Source organism: Neophocaena asiaeorientalis, unplaced genomic scaffold (assembly GCF_003031525.2).
Source record: "Neophocaena asiaeorientalis asiaeorientalis breed wild unplaced genomic scaffold, Neophocaena_asiaeorientalis_V1.1 scaffold487, whole genome shotgun sequence".
Lineage (NCBI taxonomy): Eukaryota > Metazoa > Chordata > Mammalia > Artiodactyla > Phocoenidae > Neophocaena > Neophocaena asiaeorientalis.
The window spans coordinates 511,556-528,201 of record NW_020173398.1 but is presented as its reverse complement, the minus strand read 5'-3'; the positions used below and the strand labels follow the sequence as shown (position 1 = coordinate 528,201).

At 39.1% G+C, this 16,646-nt stretch overlaps 1 protein-coding gene and 1 pseudogene across 6 annotated transcripts in view; one reads left to right on the top strand and one right to left on the bottom strand.

Moving 5' to 3' along the window:
- FGD4 (FYVE, RhoGEF and PH domain containing 4) overlaps positions 1-16,646 on the top strand; it is a 196,060-nt gene that overhangs the window by 45,694 nt on the left and 133,720 nt on the right. The gene's annotated exons all lie outside the window — the stretch shown is intronic.
- Positions 7,378-15,744, bottom strand: LOC112401055 (40S ribosomal protein S12-like; annotated as a pseudogene).

Below are 16,646 nucleotides of genomic sequence, written 5' to 3'. Positions count from 1 at the left end.
CTCCCTGTGCTATGCAGCTGCTTCCCACTAGATAATCAGCTTTACATTTGGTAGTGTATATATGTCCATGCCACTCTCTCACTTTGTCCCAGCTTCCCCTTCCCCTTCCTTGTGTCCTCAAGTCCCCTATGTTCTTCAGAACCTTTTTTTTTTTAGGTTTCTTATGTATGTGTTAGCATACAATATTTGTTTTTCTTTTTCTGACTTACTTCACTCTGTATGACAGACTCTAGGTCCATCCACCTCACTACAAATAACTCAATTTTGTTTCTTTTTATGGCTGAGTAATATTCCATTGTATATATGTGCCACATCTTTATCCATTCATCTGTCAATGGACACTTAGGTTGCTTCCATATTCTGTAGAGCTGCAGTGAACATTGTGGTACATGACTCTTTTTGAATTATGGTTTTCTCAAGGTATATGCCCAGTAGTGGGATTGTTGTGTTGTATGGTAGTTCTAGTTTTAGGTTTTTTTCTTTTCTTTTTTTTTAGGTTTTTTAGAGCCTCCATGCTGTTCTCCATAGTGACTGTATCAATTTACTTTCCCACCAACAGTACAAGAGGGTTCCCTTTTCTCCACACCCTCTACAGCATTTATTGTTTCTAGATTTTTCGATGATGGCCTTTTTTTTTCTTTTGTGGTACGCGGGCCTCTCTTTTGGCCTTTCTCATTGCGGAGCACAGGCTCTGGACGTGCAGGCTCAGTGGCCATGGCTTTCGGGCCCAGCCGCTCTGCAGCATGTGGGATCCTCCCGGACCGGGGCACGAACCCGCGTCCCCTGCATCAGCAGGCGGAGTCTCAACCATTGCGCCACCAGGGAAGCCCGATGATGGCCATTTTAACTGGTGTGAGGTGAAACCTCATTGTAGTTTTGATTTGCATTTCTCTAATTAGTGATGTTGAGCATCCTTTCATGTGTTTGTTGGCAATCTGTGTATCTTCTTTGCAGAATTTTGTTTTACGTGAGGACTCCTCTGCGAAGACAGTAAGGTTGGGGTCCCACACCTGTGCCGGGCGTGGGCTCCACTGGGTGCGCGGCAGCCTGGAGTAGCTCTGGATGGGAGCCCACTCAGTGGACCTTTCGTGAGGCTCAGTGGTCCCTCTTCACTGGTCTCCTCAGGTCGTAGTGATGTTTCTTCGACATACACCAACCGAAGTTTAAGTGCGTGTGTGTTATCCCTATTTTATAGATGCCCATAGAAGTTGGTTTTTACAAGATCTCACAGTAAGTCACTGGCTGGTCTTGTTCTTTGAATTACAGTTCTGTGCCAGTTAAGCTATTCTTTTAAGTGCAGTCTATTTATGGGAAAAAGTAGAGACTAGAAGACATTCTGGATTCTACCTTCTGCTTTTCCATAGTTCTGAATGTACGCCCTGATGCAGCCCAAACCAGGCAGGTAGTAATGACCAAAGTTGCCTGTCCTGTGACTATAAGAAAACAACCTTCATTAGATTGTCACTTAAAATGCAAACCTATGAAGTCATAGCAGCTACCACATTGTGATGCTTACAGAATTGTGAAGATTGAGGGAGGACGCCTATACGTGTGCCTGGCGTATAACCTAGCATAATACCTGAATTTAATAAAATGTTTTTCCCTCTGTAGTTGCCTCTCCCCCCATGTTTGTCTCTTGTTTTGAAAATATATTAGTTATCTGGGCATATTAATGATTAGTTGGAACCAACATGCTGAAGTCAGGGGAAAAACTTTCTTTTCAAGAGTCCAGGCTTTTAAATTGTCTTCCTTTTCTTTGTCACAGCAATGGACTTTGAAAAAAGTAGTGTTACTGTGGAAACTGAATACATAATGCTTTCCTACTTGTTTTCAGAAGGAGAACAGTCCATAACTATGCTTCTTAATAGTTGCTTTCAAACATTTTAACCACAACCCAGTACAAAACTCTGTGTGTCCATGTGCATGTGTATTTGTGTCTGAAATAAAACTTAGTCCTTTCTGTGTGTTTATGTACCCTGCTATTTTCTATCAGATCCACTAAGGAGATGTGACCACAGTTTAAAAAATCTTCTGCCTTAAAGAAAGATAAGAAAACATTCGTTTTGAGCTTGTTTTTCTATCTTAACTAAAGACCTTTCAGGTTGGCAAATCCAGGGTCAAGTTCAAAATGAGAAGGTTATACCTCTTAGACCATGTAAGTTTGGATCCTAGACCTTGGTGCTTCCAGTAGTACTTGAGGGGTATTGACATTTCCATTAGCTCACCTCACACTTAGTTGTGCCATAGCCATGATTAAAGGCAGTGAGAACAGAAAGAAAATGCAACGTAGGTACTGTGAATCACAGCCAACATTTTTGCTAAAACTTTTACTCACCCTGTTTTTCTTTCATGGGTCGATTTTAACCTTATTTCTTTCAGTTTTTGGATCAATGGGCTTGTGTTAACTCATATCACCTATCAAACCCACTTGAGACAGCTTAGGAAATTCAGGTGTGAATTGTTGGGTTTTTAAAAAAATTTTTAATTGAAGTGTAGTTGATTTACGTAAAATGTTGTGTTAATTTCTGCTATCCAGCAGAATGACTCAGTTATACACATATATACATTGTTTTTTATATTCTTTTCTGTTATGGTTTATCCTAGGATATTGAATATAGTTCCCTGTGCTATAAGGTATAAACTGTTGAATAAAACAGATTGCTGCCTCAGCTGCTGATGGACTAGGGTAGCAGTGTTGACTGGTGCCTTCTTGTTCATACCCTGAGGTGTGTGATCTCATTTGCTCCCCATAGCCCTGTGAGAGAAGAGCTGAAATCGTCTTCTTTATTCAAAACCACCATCACCACTGAAAAACAAACAAGCAAATAAAAATCCAAGGATTCAAGAGGTTAGCTAGCTTGTTCAAAGTCACATAGCTATAGGAGAGAGTAAAGCTTCAACCAGGTCTGCCTTATTACTAAAAACCTTGATACCAAAACCCTTCATAATTAAAAATGTTAATGTCAGGAGTACCTTTGTTGTGTATTAAGTACTAATTAAAATACTAACTCTTTGGGAGACAAATTAGTTAAAAGACTATAGCACAAGAAAGAATTATTCAACTATCGTTGTTTAAAGGTAAATAACCCTCTGTATTAGTCAGGAGTCTTTAGAAAGACAGGACTAATAGGTTGTGTGTATACATATATATATTATAAGGAATTGGCTCATGTGTTTATGGAGGCTGACAAGTCCAAGTCTGCAGTGTCGGTTGGCAGTCTTGAGACCCAGAAGAGCTGGTGGTGCAGCTCCAGTCCAAAGGCCAACAGGCAGAGACCCAGGAGAGCCAGTGGTGCAGATGGAGTCCATAGGCAGTCTGCTGAAGAATTCTCTTTTGCTCAGGGGAGCCAGTCTTTTTGTTCTATTCGGGCTGTCAGCTGATTGGATGGGGCCCACCCACATTATGGAAGTCAGTCTGCTTACTCACAGTTCACTGGTTTAAATGTTTATGTTGTCCAAAACACCCTCCAAGTTGATGCATAGTATTAATACCTCCCCCTCACACCCCGCCATGGGACATGTTAAAGCAAGGCCTCCTTAGAGGATATTGGGAGCCCTCACCACCACTTGGGAGCCAGATGTTGATCCTATCCCATTCTCAGAACTTCTCTCAAATGCAAACAATTTTAACTAAACACACTAGGAAGAAATCTTATAACCTTTCTGAATCAAATTAATGGATAAGAAAGCACTTAAAAAAATTGTGAAGCAGTTTACAAATGCATGGAATTTAGGGATGTGGTGAGTGAAGAGGGTGTGGGTAGAGTTTAGCATAATTGGGTGGATTGCCACCTGTCGTGAGGATTATAGGTTGGCAAGAGAACAATAAACCTTTCTTTTTGTGACTGGACTGCACATAATCATACCCAGTGCAGTGAGGCCTTCTTAGAACCTTCTCTTATGTTTACAGGAAAATCCCATCTTCATTCTATGGGAGGATGGCTTGGGTGGGACCTGGGAATTCTTGTTCTGCTACCCAGCTATTTGAATTCTCACCAACTCTTACTGCTGCTGGTTCTCCAGAGGACTCTTGTGGTGCTATGTGACCCATGGGTTGAACAACTGAATAGATGAAAAATATTATTTGTTTACATAGCAGCTATCTTTTGAGCCATATTATCTCATATAAACCTTGGGAGAAAATAATAAAATGGACAGGGTGATTTTGTTGCTGTTCATACTGACAGAGTAACCACAATTTTACTTTCTCTAGTCAGTATAGGGCAGCATTTTGCACATTTTTGCTTAATAAATATTTTGTTTGAAAGAAATCTTATTCTATTTCTGTATTCATCCTCTTTTCTCTTACCTCTGATTTTTCCACAGCTCACATTTGAGTCCCCACTATATAAAGAAAGCTGTATTATTTTTTAGGAGAAACTAAGTAAATAGAATTAGATCTCCTTCAGGAATTTTTAAATGAAACTAATTTATCTCAATATCATAGTGGAAATATTAAATACTAAATACTATATACCTCAATACTTTTTAAAGTGGAATACTTTTTTTTATAACTTAAACCTATCATTTTATTTTAGAGAATAAGCCTTTCTTTAGTTTAACTTGCAGCAATGGTGGTGTTTCTATTTTTCCAGTGAACTCTTAACAAGAAAATGTTCATTAATTAAAAATAGCTGCCCAGTACAGGAAACAGCTCATATAGCAGCTTCTGACACTGTTCTAAAAACAGACCTGAGCTGCTTGTGTGCTGAATAAGAATGAGCACTGAAAACTTGTGGACAAATTCAGGTAAAAGCATGCTTTGTTTTAAGAAGGATCTGTGTGCCTTTACATTAATGTTTTTCTGATTATAAGAGTCATTTGTTCTTACTGTTAAAAGACAGCAACAGCAACAAATGTTATAGTGGTATATTATGTAGAAAGTGGAATTCCCACCCAGATTGTGGTGTCTGTTTAGTCTGGTGGCTTCTAACAGATTCTTTTCTATGCATATATAACAGTATATACTTATTTTAAAAGTGGAATTATATGTTTTTTTCAACTTGGTTTTTCACTTATATTAGAAATTTCCCACATCAAATCTTTTAAAATCCTCTTCCTTTATTTTATTTATTATCTCTTATAAGGCAGCATAGTGTTTCACTTTATAGCTGTACTACAATTTGTTTAAACCAGTTCCCTATTAATAGGCTTATGAGTTGATATTCTTTTAATTTTTTTTCTTTGAAAGTTACTGTTTTTAGGGCAGATGCACTTGTAATTGAACAAATTTACCAAATGTAATTTGTTGATAGTGTAACATATTGAGAGTTTACTGTGTGCCTAGAACTCTTCTAAGCACTGTTCTGTGAAAATTAGAAGAATAATACTACCATCTTATGAGGGATTTACTATTATTGTCCCTATTCTCAAGATGCAGAAAGCCTGTAGCCTCCCTATATGCCATCATGGTCATCCATAGGATGGACTGAAAGAGGGGTGATGGCTCAGACATTTAGGGCTCTTTAAATCCAAAGGAGCTAAGCAGACGGGTAGCAACTGCATCAACACAAGAGAAAGCAGAGCTTACAAATTCTTATTGGAGTTTCTGATGTTAAAAATCTTTGCTGGTTGCCATAACAACAGGCTTTGGAAGACCTGCCATCTTCACTCTTGTGACTGTGCCTTGAGGATTCCCTGGCTGTTACCACAGATGGTTTGGTGTCTGTGTGTCCCCTGCTGACTTCCAAATTCCTATTGTGAATTTATCTGATACACAGGGCCTTCCTCAGTTTTGTCTGTACCCCTGGTATGCCTTGCTAAGATCTCCTTCCCTGGTCAGTCCTCCCTGATGGCCTGTGTAGGTGCTTATTGTTTTCTATTGAAAATGGAAGCTATTAAGTTTTTGTTATTATTAGTGGCTTAGACTCTAAGATCTGTCTGTAAGATAGCCTCTAAAAAAAGTTTCCTGAGACTTAGAAGGTATGTTTCATTTGCTTAAATGATGGTTAAATTGATCCTAGGTATAATATATATATATTTTAAATTGAAATATAGTTGATTTACAATGTGTTATTTTAAGGTGTACAGCGAAGTGATTCAGTTATACATATATATATATACACACACACATATATATATATGTTCTTTTTCAGATTCATTTCCCTTATAGGTTATTACAAAATATTGAGTGTAGTTCCCTGTGCCATATAGTAAGTCCTTGTTGGTTATCTATTTTATATATAGTAGTGTGCATATGTTCATCCCAAACTCCTAATTTATCATCTCCCCCCTTTCTCCTTTGGTAACCATAAGTTTTTTTTCTATGTCTGTGGGTCTATTTCTGTTTTGTATATAAATTCACTTGTATCTTTTTCTTTTTTTTTAGATTCTTCATATAAATGATACCATATGATATTTGTCTTTGTCTGGCTTATTTCACTTAGTATGATAATCTCTAGATCTATCCATGCTGGACATTAAATTTTTAGAACAAAGAGTTTCCATTACATTTCTTCATAATTATCTAGTCTATCATGACTAGAGAGAAGTGAAGTTTAAAACACCACTAAAAGGGACCTGTGTTTTGGTTATTTATTGTAGTGTAATAAACCGCTCCAAAACTTATTAGTAGCTTAAAGCAGCAGTTTGTTATTTTGTGGTTCAGTGGGTTGACCAGGCAGTTCTGTTTTCATGTCCTGTCAGCTGGTTGCTAGAAAGGCTGTGGTCCTCTGAGGTTTGGATAGGAGCTCAGGTAGGACCCAGTGGCTGCTTAGGTCACCTGAGGTGTCTGGGTTCCAAAATAGATGCTGCCCAACCAAATAAGGTCTGGGCCCAGAATTGGTACTGCATCATTTCTGTCCTATTCTAATCGTCTAAGCAGTAATAGGCTCAGCCCAGAGTCAATGTGGGAAGGGACTCTACAAGGACATGAGTACCTAGAAGTGTGTACACAAAATTTTAGAACCACTGGTCTAAAGGAAAAAGTCTATGAGGAACCTAAAATCTTTATGAGGGGTCAACAAAGGGTTGTACAGCCACATCCTCAAGGCCACATTTTACTGGCAATGCAGGATTTGATCTTTGCCCTGAGCCATTCCTCCCTCCCTCCCTTCCACAAGAGCCCAGTTGTGTTTTTTTTAAAGATTATTTATTTATTTTATTTTTATATTTTTGGCTGAATCGGGTCTTTTTGGCTGCATTGGTGTGGAACACGGAATCTTCGTTGAGGCATACGGGATCTTTTGTTGCGGTACACGGGTTCTAGAGTTGAGCCTTGCGAGCTCAGTAGTTGTGGTGCGCTGGCTCAGTTGCCCCGCGGCATGTGGGATCTTAGTTCCGTGACCAGAGATCGAACCCATGTGCCCTGCATTGTAAGGCAGATCCTTTACCACTGGACCACCAGGAAAGTCCCAAGAGCCCGTTTTTTTTATTTGATCATTTCTTGCGTATGAAGTACTCCTCGATGACATCCTTGGCCTGAGACTGTTTGCCATAGTCCCTAACCACCACACAACCAACCACTTTACGGGGTTTTCCCTGTCAATTTTACAGAGACCTACTCATTCCCCTAGTTTCTTGTCATCAACCTTAATCAGGTTGATTTGGTGCTCAGCGCAAAGGGCCTCCACCAACTTGACTTACATAGGCTCATCACAGTTGGATTCAAACACACAAAGATGGGCTTGGAGCTTGTCTAAGGCTTTGGCAGCTTCACGAATTCCACATGCTAGGCCATCGTGGATGAGGGCGGTCTTACAGCACCTCTTGCAGAGCAGTATTAACATCCATTATACCTCTGGCAGCAGTGCTTTTTTTCGGCTATGGTGGTGGCTATGGCAATGGCTTACGGGTGGAGCTGAATCCTGAATGCACCCGAGCTTCCACCTCCGCGGGACTGCCACAGCAGGGAAAGAGCTACCTGGAGCCATTTCTTACTTTGAGCTTATTTTTTGCTAAGATGCTGAAATGAGCAATGGTTTTATTTTTGAACCGGTCAAATCTGACCCCTTTATATTTCCTCTAAATTCTGTTTGAAAAGGAACCAAACAGTGCCTTTTTTAGTTCATCTCACTATATAGGCAGTTAAAATGAATCAGTTGATACTTTCAACTTTCTTCCTTGAATTTTCCTTAGATCATTGAGTTCATTAGGTACCATTTCCACCTTCCACATCACTGCATGCAATGGTTTGCTAATTGTTCTCACAGTACATAACTTGGGTCCCTTTTCTTCAGGCACTGATACATTTCTTCACTTTTTCAAATCTTTATTAGCAATCTCCTCAAAACTCTTCCAGCTTCCACCCACCACGTGGATCCAAAGCCAGTACATATTTTAGGTTTTTGTTGCAGCAGAACCCCACTTTTGGTACCAAATTTTGTTTCAGTTATCTATTGCTGCATAACAAATCACCTCCAAATTTAGTGGCTTAAAACAACAATAGTGTTTTTGCTCACAATTTTGGGATTTGGTAGGGTTTGATAAGGACAGCTCACCGTATCTCACAGTCTGTGTGCTGTCAGCTGAGACAACTTGATTAGGGCTGTAGGATTTATTTTCAAGATAGCTCACTTTCATGCCTGGCAAGTAGGTGCTGTCAGCTGAGTATTTCTTCTTTTCCATGTGGGCTTGTCTCATTTCATGTGGCTGTTTGGACCTGCTCACAGCATGGCAGTTGGACTCCAAAAAGAAGGAGGCAGAAGTTGCCAGGCCTCTTAAAGATTTAGCCCAGGATTGGCACAATGTCATTTTTGCCCTTTTTCCTTTGGACAGTCATAGGCCCAATCCAGAATCAAGGAGGTGGCAAAATAGACCCCACCTCTTGGTGGGAGTAGTGACAGAGAATATGTGGCTGTCATGAATCCACTCTACTCTGTTAGGGTTTTTTTTTTTTTTGACAGTATTGAAAAGGTACTCTTGGCTCAAGTTATGAGATGGTGAAAAATAATTGTTTATTATTTGAAGTAAAGTCGTGAGCTCTGGAAGAAGGTTAAAAGAAAACTTTTATATATAAAGAGCATTTCAATATCTGTGAAAATTTTATATGTTATATTTTACTAGTGGACAAAAGTCATTTTGGGGGGGTAGAATTTTTAAATTCCTTCTCATCCACAGGGAGATCAGCTTGGTGCTTTGTGATCACCTAGAGGGGTGAGATAGGGAGGGTGGGAGGGAGACGCAAGAGGGAGGGGATATGGGGATATATGTATACATATAGCTTATTCACTTTGTTATACAGCAGAAACTAACACACCATTGTAAAGCAATTATGCTCCAATAATGATGTTTAAAAAAAAATTCCTTCTCTTCAGAATAATACTTTTTTTTTTCATTTAACAAATGTTTATTAATTATGAACTCTGTGCCAGGCACTGCACTAAGCATTGGGTAACCAATATTTATTTATTTATTTACTCTTAAGCACCTCTGGTATCAAGATTTGTATGCAACAGGGATGTCTGAATGCACTTATGTATCTTATTTGGTCTTAACACTGACCTGTTTGTTTTTAGTAAAGGTTGCCTTCTGTGTTACCACATGTAGAGAAATAGTCCCCTTCCAAAGATTTCCCTTCTTGAAATAGGGACAAAATGCTGTTTAAGAGTTGTGTGCAATGAAAGGGGGACTCTGGATGCTTTGTTGAAGTGATTGTGGTAAAGCAGAGGGTGAATAATGGGATGAAAGGATCCCAAGGTTTTCTATCATTTGGAACTTTTGTGTGCAGCTCTTTCCAGATTGGCAAGAGAGGACAAAACAGACGATGGTTGCCCAAGCTTTTGCTTATTCACCCAAATCATCTGTTAGGTAAGGTCATACAGGCTAGTAAATGACTTCCTGAATTTGTTAAGCACTTACATTAGTAAATTTTTCGCTATCCAATTTGAAGCTCTTAAAATCAAATTAATGCTCTATTACAATAGTGATTCAAAAGAGTTTAAATACATCTTGTAGCTTTAAAATTCATAAAATCTGACTGGTATTAAATCTTTGACCTTTAACTTTAGTTCCTTTTTTAGCTTTGATTTCGTGCTTTTAGGTTTCGTTATACGTTATCTTGATAGCACTGATAAGTTGCTAAATATTGAAATAATTTGAGCATGTTTTCTTTAATTTGATTGTTTATAAAAATGTTTGGGGCAACATTGGTTTCCCTCACTTGCTTTTAGTTTTACTCTTCCACAGTAGTTGTCAAGTGTGACTAATAATTTGCTTCCTCTTTCTGTCTCTCCTTCGTTCTTCTTTTTATGTTTTTCTTCTTTATTCTCCTACTACCCTATGAAGTCTGGTGCAATGATATATTCAGGAATGAGATAATGGGTGGTGTGGATGAGATGATTATTATACATGTATTTATGATTCTGTATGAGGGATCCTTCTAGCTTATTCTTTTTTTTAAAAATTTTTTTCCAGCCCAGAAGGTCCACCATTCATTTTTTCTTTTTAAAATTTATTTATTTTAATTTATTTATTTTTGGCTGCATTGCGTCTTCTTTGCTGCGTGCGGGTTTTCTCTAGTTGTGGCAAGCGGGTACTACTCTTCATTGCGGTGCACAGGCTTCTTATTGCTGTGGCTTCTCTTGTTGTGGAGCATGGGCTCTAGGTGCGCGGGCTTCAGTAGTTGCAGCACGTGGGCTTAGTAGTTGTGGCTCGCGGGCTCTAGTGTGCAGGCTCAGTAGTTGTGGCACACGGGCTCAGTTGCTCTGCGGCACGTGGGATCTTCCCAGACCAGGGCTCGAACCCGTGTCCCCTGCATTGGCAGGTGGATTCTTAACCACTGGGCCACCAGGGAAGCCCCTAGCTTCTTCTTGATACTCTTCAGCGTCAAACTTTCCTGGCATGATATCATTACCAACAGTTTGGAAAATGATGCCTGTGCTCTTCGTTGTCAGAAAATATCATCTTCTGTTTCTTTACAAATTAAAGTTCCACATGTTTTGGGGTGTCTCAGGTACTCATCAATCCATCAAGCAATTAGTGTGAGTGTGAGAACTAGTAAAGCATTCTGGGGACACTTAGGTGAATAGGAAATGGTCACTGTTATTTGCTTCTTACTCTCCAGTCTTCAAATTCTTCCTTCCCAGTCAGATTTGAAAGCTTGGCATGGTTTTCTGAAGGCTTGGATTAGACACCTGTAGAATGTTGGTGGGGGGTGCGGGGGGGGTTGCTGTCTTCACAACTGTACTTCACTAGTCATTAAATAGGATCTTACTTATTTCAGGGTTTATACAGCCTACTGTAGTCTCACTATTTTGAACTCCAGTTGTTAAGAATGTATTTTTGTATATATTTAAAAATTGTCCTTTATTTCCCTTGGGTAGTTCCTGATTACCTTCCAGGTATTTTCATAGAATACTCATTTCTGGACTAACTAATTTTAATCCCTTCAGATTTTCTCATATCCCGCTTTTCCCCATAGCTTTAGTAAATTGTCCAAATAGTTACATATATTTACATTCAACAGAATTATTTTTCCTCTTGACCTGCCCTCCATAGATAACTAAGCAGCAAAATTCATAAAACCTTTTTAACCATGAACTCTTTAAAAATATAATTCGTAAAATAATTTAATGTAGGGCTTGGAAGGGACCTTTGAAATGATGTGATTTAGAGCCCTTCTCTTCTGTTGTTGCATAAGTAATGCACGGGTTTGATACATAGAATTAATATAATCAAAAAAGGGAGGAAGACAGTGCTGCATGTAATTGGAGGATACTTTATCTGTTTTATACCTTTAATCTGCCTTGTTTATTGTTTTAATTGCACAATGCCCTATGGTGCCCTTTCATTTCTTTGTAAATTATGTAAAGCCAGTCTTTCAACAAAATCTGCTTATTTGCCCCAATGGGTATATTTGTTGTGCTTGTGATATTCTTGATTTTTAACTCTAGTTAACCAAGATCATTTTGACTCCCAGAACTTGTTTGAACTACCACTTTTTATTTTGGTAGCATTTACAAGCTATTTCTAGTTCTTCATTTGGGTTGCTTTTAAAAAATATACCCATGAAATCTATAAAGTGCTGATAAATGAAATCAAAGATCTAAATAAATGGAGAGACATACTGTGTTCATGGATTAGAAAACTCTCAATATAGTAAAGATGATCTCCCCAATTAATATAAAGGTTTAACACAATTCTTATCAAAATTCTAGGAAAATTTTTATAGGTGTGGATAAGATTATTCTAAAATTTACATAGAAAGAGTAACTAGAATAGCTAAAACAGTTTTGAGAAAGAAGAACAGTGTTGGGAGAATCACTCTATCCAGTTTTAAGACATGTGGCTACAGCAATCAAGACTATGGTATTGCCAGAGGGATAGACGAACAGATAAATGCAACAGAATAGAGAACTTAGAAGTAGCCTCACACAGGTAGAGCCAGCTGATTTTTGACAAAGCTGCAAGAGTAATACAGTTTGTCTCTTCAACAAATGGTGCTAGAGCGATTGGATATCTATAGACCAAAAAAAACAAGCAAACCCCGAAACCCTAAACCTTAGAATATATCCATAAATTAACTCAAAATAGTTTATCTTTTTAAATGTAAAACATAGGGCTTCCCTGGTGGCACAGTGGTTGAGAGTCCGCCTGCCGATGCTGGGGACACGGGTTCATGCCCTGGTCCGGGAAGATCCCACATGCCGTGGAGCGGCCGGGCCCGTGAGCCATGGCTGCTGAGCCTGCGCATCTGGAGCCTGTGCTCCACAACGGGAGAGGCCACAACAGTAAGAGGCCCGCGTACCGCGAAAAAAAAAAAAGTTAAATCTTAAAAAAAAAAAAGTAAAACATAAAACTGCAAAACTTTTAAAAGACAGCATAGGAGAAAATCTTTAGGGCTTAGGGCTTGGCAAAAAGTTATTAGCCATATATACCCAGAAAAAACCATAATTTGAAAAGATATGTGCACCCCAATGTTCATTGCAGCACTATTTACAATAGCCAGGACATGGAAACAACTTAAATGTCCATCAACAGAGGAATGGATAAAGAAAGTATGGTACATATATACAATGGAATATTACACAGCCATAAAAAGAACAAAATAATGCCGTTTGCAGCAACATGGATGGACCTAGAGATTGTCATACTGAGTGAAGTAAGTCAGACACAGAAAGACAAATATCATATGATATCACTTATATGTGGAATTTTTAAAAAGGGTACAAATGAACTTATTTACAAAACAGAAACAGACTCATGAATGAACTTATGGTTACCAGGGGGGAAGGGATTGATAGGGAGTTTGGGACTGACATGTACACACTGGTATATTTAAAATGGATAACCGGGACTTCCCTGGCGGTCCAGTGGTTAAGACTCCACGCTTCCATAGCAGGGGGCATAGGTTCGATACCTGGTCAGGGAACTAAGATACCACATGCCGTGTGGCATGACCAAAATTAAATAAAATTAAAAGAAAATAAAAATGGATAACGAACAAGGACCTACTGTATAGTACAGGAACTATGAACAACCTAAATGGGAAAAGAATTTGAAAAAGGATACATGTATATGTATAACCGAATCACTTTGCTGTACACCTCAAACTATCACAACATTTTTAATCAACTATACTCCAACATAAAATAAAAAGTTAAAAAAAAACAGAAGTAGAGTCACAGATGTAGAAAACAAATTTATGGTTACTGGGGAATAAGGCGGGAGGGATAAACTGGGAGATTGGGATTGACGTATACACACTATTACATATAAAATAGATAAGTAATGAGAACCTACTGTATAGCACAGGGAACTCTACTCAATACTCAGTAATGGCCTATATGGGAAAAGAATCTAAAAAAAGAGTGGAGGGCTTCCCTGGTGGCGCAATGGTTGAGAGTCCGCCTGCCGATGCAGGGGACACGGGTTTGTGTCCTGGCCCAGGAGGATCCCACATGCCGCAGAGCGGCTGGGCCCGTGAGCCATGGCCTCTGAGCCTGCGCGTCCGGAGCCTGTGCCCCGCAAAGGGAGAGGCCACAACCGTGAGAGTCCCACGTACTGCAAAAAATAAAAATTAAAAAAATAAAAAAAAATTTAAAAAGTGGATATATGTGTATGTATAACTGATTCACTTTGCTGTACACCTGAAACTAACATTGTAAATCAACTATACTCCAGTAAAAAATTAAAAAAGAAGTTATTAGCCATGTGACCAAAAGCATGAATATAAAAGAAAAGACTGATAAATAAAATCTCATCAAGGGACTTCTCTGGTGGCACAGTGGTTAAGAATCCGCCTGCCAACGCAGGGGACTCGGGTTCGAACCCTGGTCTGGGAAGATTGCACATGCTGCGGAGCAGCTGAGCCCATGTGTCACAACTAGTGAGCCTGTACTCTAGAGCCCTCGAGCCACAACTGCTTAGCCCACGCGCCACAGCTACTGAGCCCATGCAGTGCAAATACTGAAGCCCACGTGCCCTAGAGCTTGCGCGCCTCAACTACTGAAGCCCGTGCGCTCTAGGGCCCGCATGCCGCGACTACTGAAGCCTGTGCTCCACAACAAGAGAAGAAGCCACCGCAGTGAGAAGTCCGTGTGCTGCAACGAAATGTAGTCCCCGCTCGCCACAACTAGAGAAAGCCTGCGCGCAGCAACGAAGACCCAATGCAGCCAAAGAAAAAATTCATCAAAATTTAAAACTTTTGCCTGTTAAAAGGGTGAAAAGAAAAGCTATAGACTAAAAAAATTTTTGGAAACCCTATATTTGACAAAGGACTCCTATCTAAAATATATAAAGAACTGTCAAAACTCAACAGAGGGCTTCCCTGGTGGCGCGGTGGTTGAGAGTCTGCCTGCCGGTGCAGGGGACACGGGTTCGTGCCCCGGTCCGGGAAGATCCCACGTGCCGCAGAGTGGCTGGGCCCGTGAGCCATGGCCGCTGAGCCTGCGCGTCCGGAGCCCGGAGCGCGTCCGCAATGGGAGAGGCCACAACAGTGAGAGGCCCGCATACTGCAAAAACAAAACAAAACAAACAAACAAAACTCAACAGAAACAACTCAAACAGTCTAATTAGAAAATGGGCAAACAACATGAAGACACATTTCACCAAGAAAAGATATACAGATGACAAATGAAAATAAGCACATGTGGACACTCATCATATAATCTAGCATTTGCACTTCGGAGCATTTATCCCAGGGAAATGAAAACTTAGATCCACACTAAAACCTGTGCAAAATGTTCATGGCAGTTTTATTTGTAATAGCCCGAAGTTGTGAACAAACTCATGTTCATTAACATGAATGGCTAAACTGTGGAACATCCACATTATGGAATTCAACACACCAATAAAAAGGAACACACTGTTTATGCATACAAGAACTTGAATGGATCTCAAGGGCATTAGGTTGAGTGAAAAAAGCCAATCTCAAAAAGTCACATACTGTATGATTCCACTTACAAAGCATTCTGTAAATGACAGCATGATGTGGAGAACAGATTAGTGGCTGCCAGGGGTTAGGGACGGTGAGGAGAAGGGTGTTGGGTATGACTAGAAAGGGGTGGCATGAGGGAGCTCTTCATGATGATGGAATTGTTCAGTATCTTGATTGTGGCAGAGGTTACACAAGTCTATTCAAGTGATAAAATGGCATAGAACTAAACATACACATTGTACAAATGTCAGTTTCTTGGTTTGGGTATTGTATTTATGGTTATATAATATGACATAATGATTAGGGGAAACTGGGCCTCTCTGTAGTATTTTTGCAACTTCCTATGAGTCAATAATTATTTCAAAATACACTTATGTACTTTATATATTTTATTCAAAATATATATACGTATACCCAGACTTAGCCATGTGTGGTCCGCTAGCCCCAAGTTGCTTTTAAAATTAAAACTAATTAAAATAAAATTTTAGTTCCTTGATCACACAAGTCATGTTTCAAATGCTCACGTGGCTACCTTATACTATAGCACAAATATAGAACATTTCCATCAACACAGAAAGTTCAATTGGCACAAATGCTTTAGACAAATCAATAATGCCATTTGCCATACATGTGGGCACCTACACATTTCTTAGTGAACTATCTTAAATTTATAAATCAAAAGACATTAGTATGTACCAGCAAAATTTAAATAGAAAAAAATGGATTTAATGTGATGCATTTAAAAGCTACCATGATTTTTGAGGCTATATCCCATATTTTAATAAGAAAAGGGAATGAAACATTTGCTTCATGTTTGAAATAGGAATAGGTTTTTTTCCTTATCTGCCAAGGCAGTTGCACTTTCTTTCCATAATCACAATATAGAATATATAGGCAATGGGCAAAATAGAAGGTAGGGGAAAGAGGTATCAGCAGGAAAAATACTTTAAACATCCCATATTTTTTGTTATTTTCTGTTTCTTAGTGACCAGTTTACCAATGGTAGCTTACTATTGCAGAGGAAGCATGGTTTAGTGACCAGACCTTAAACCAGAATTCTATTTCTGGTTCAAAGTGACCTTGAGGGAAGTGACTCTTCTCATTCTCATAACTAATAAGCAAATTAAGATAAAACTGACTATTGCTCTGGTGGACTATAGGATAAGTTATTCTAAAATTATTCTAATGTTTTAGGCTATATATAAAACTCTTCACTTACAAGTAGATTAAATACGAAGTTTTGAGGAACTTACTTATGGCAAGAGTCACATGAAGTAGAAAGAGGAAGTTTGTTTTAGCAGGCATGAACAGTTTTAGTATTTGAGTTTGG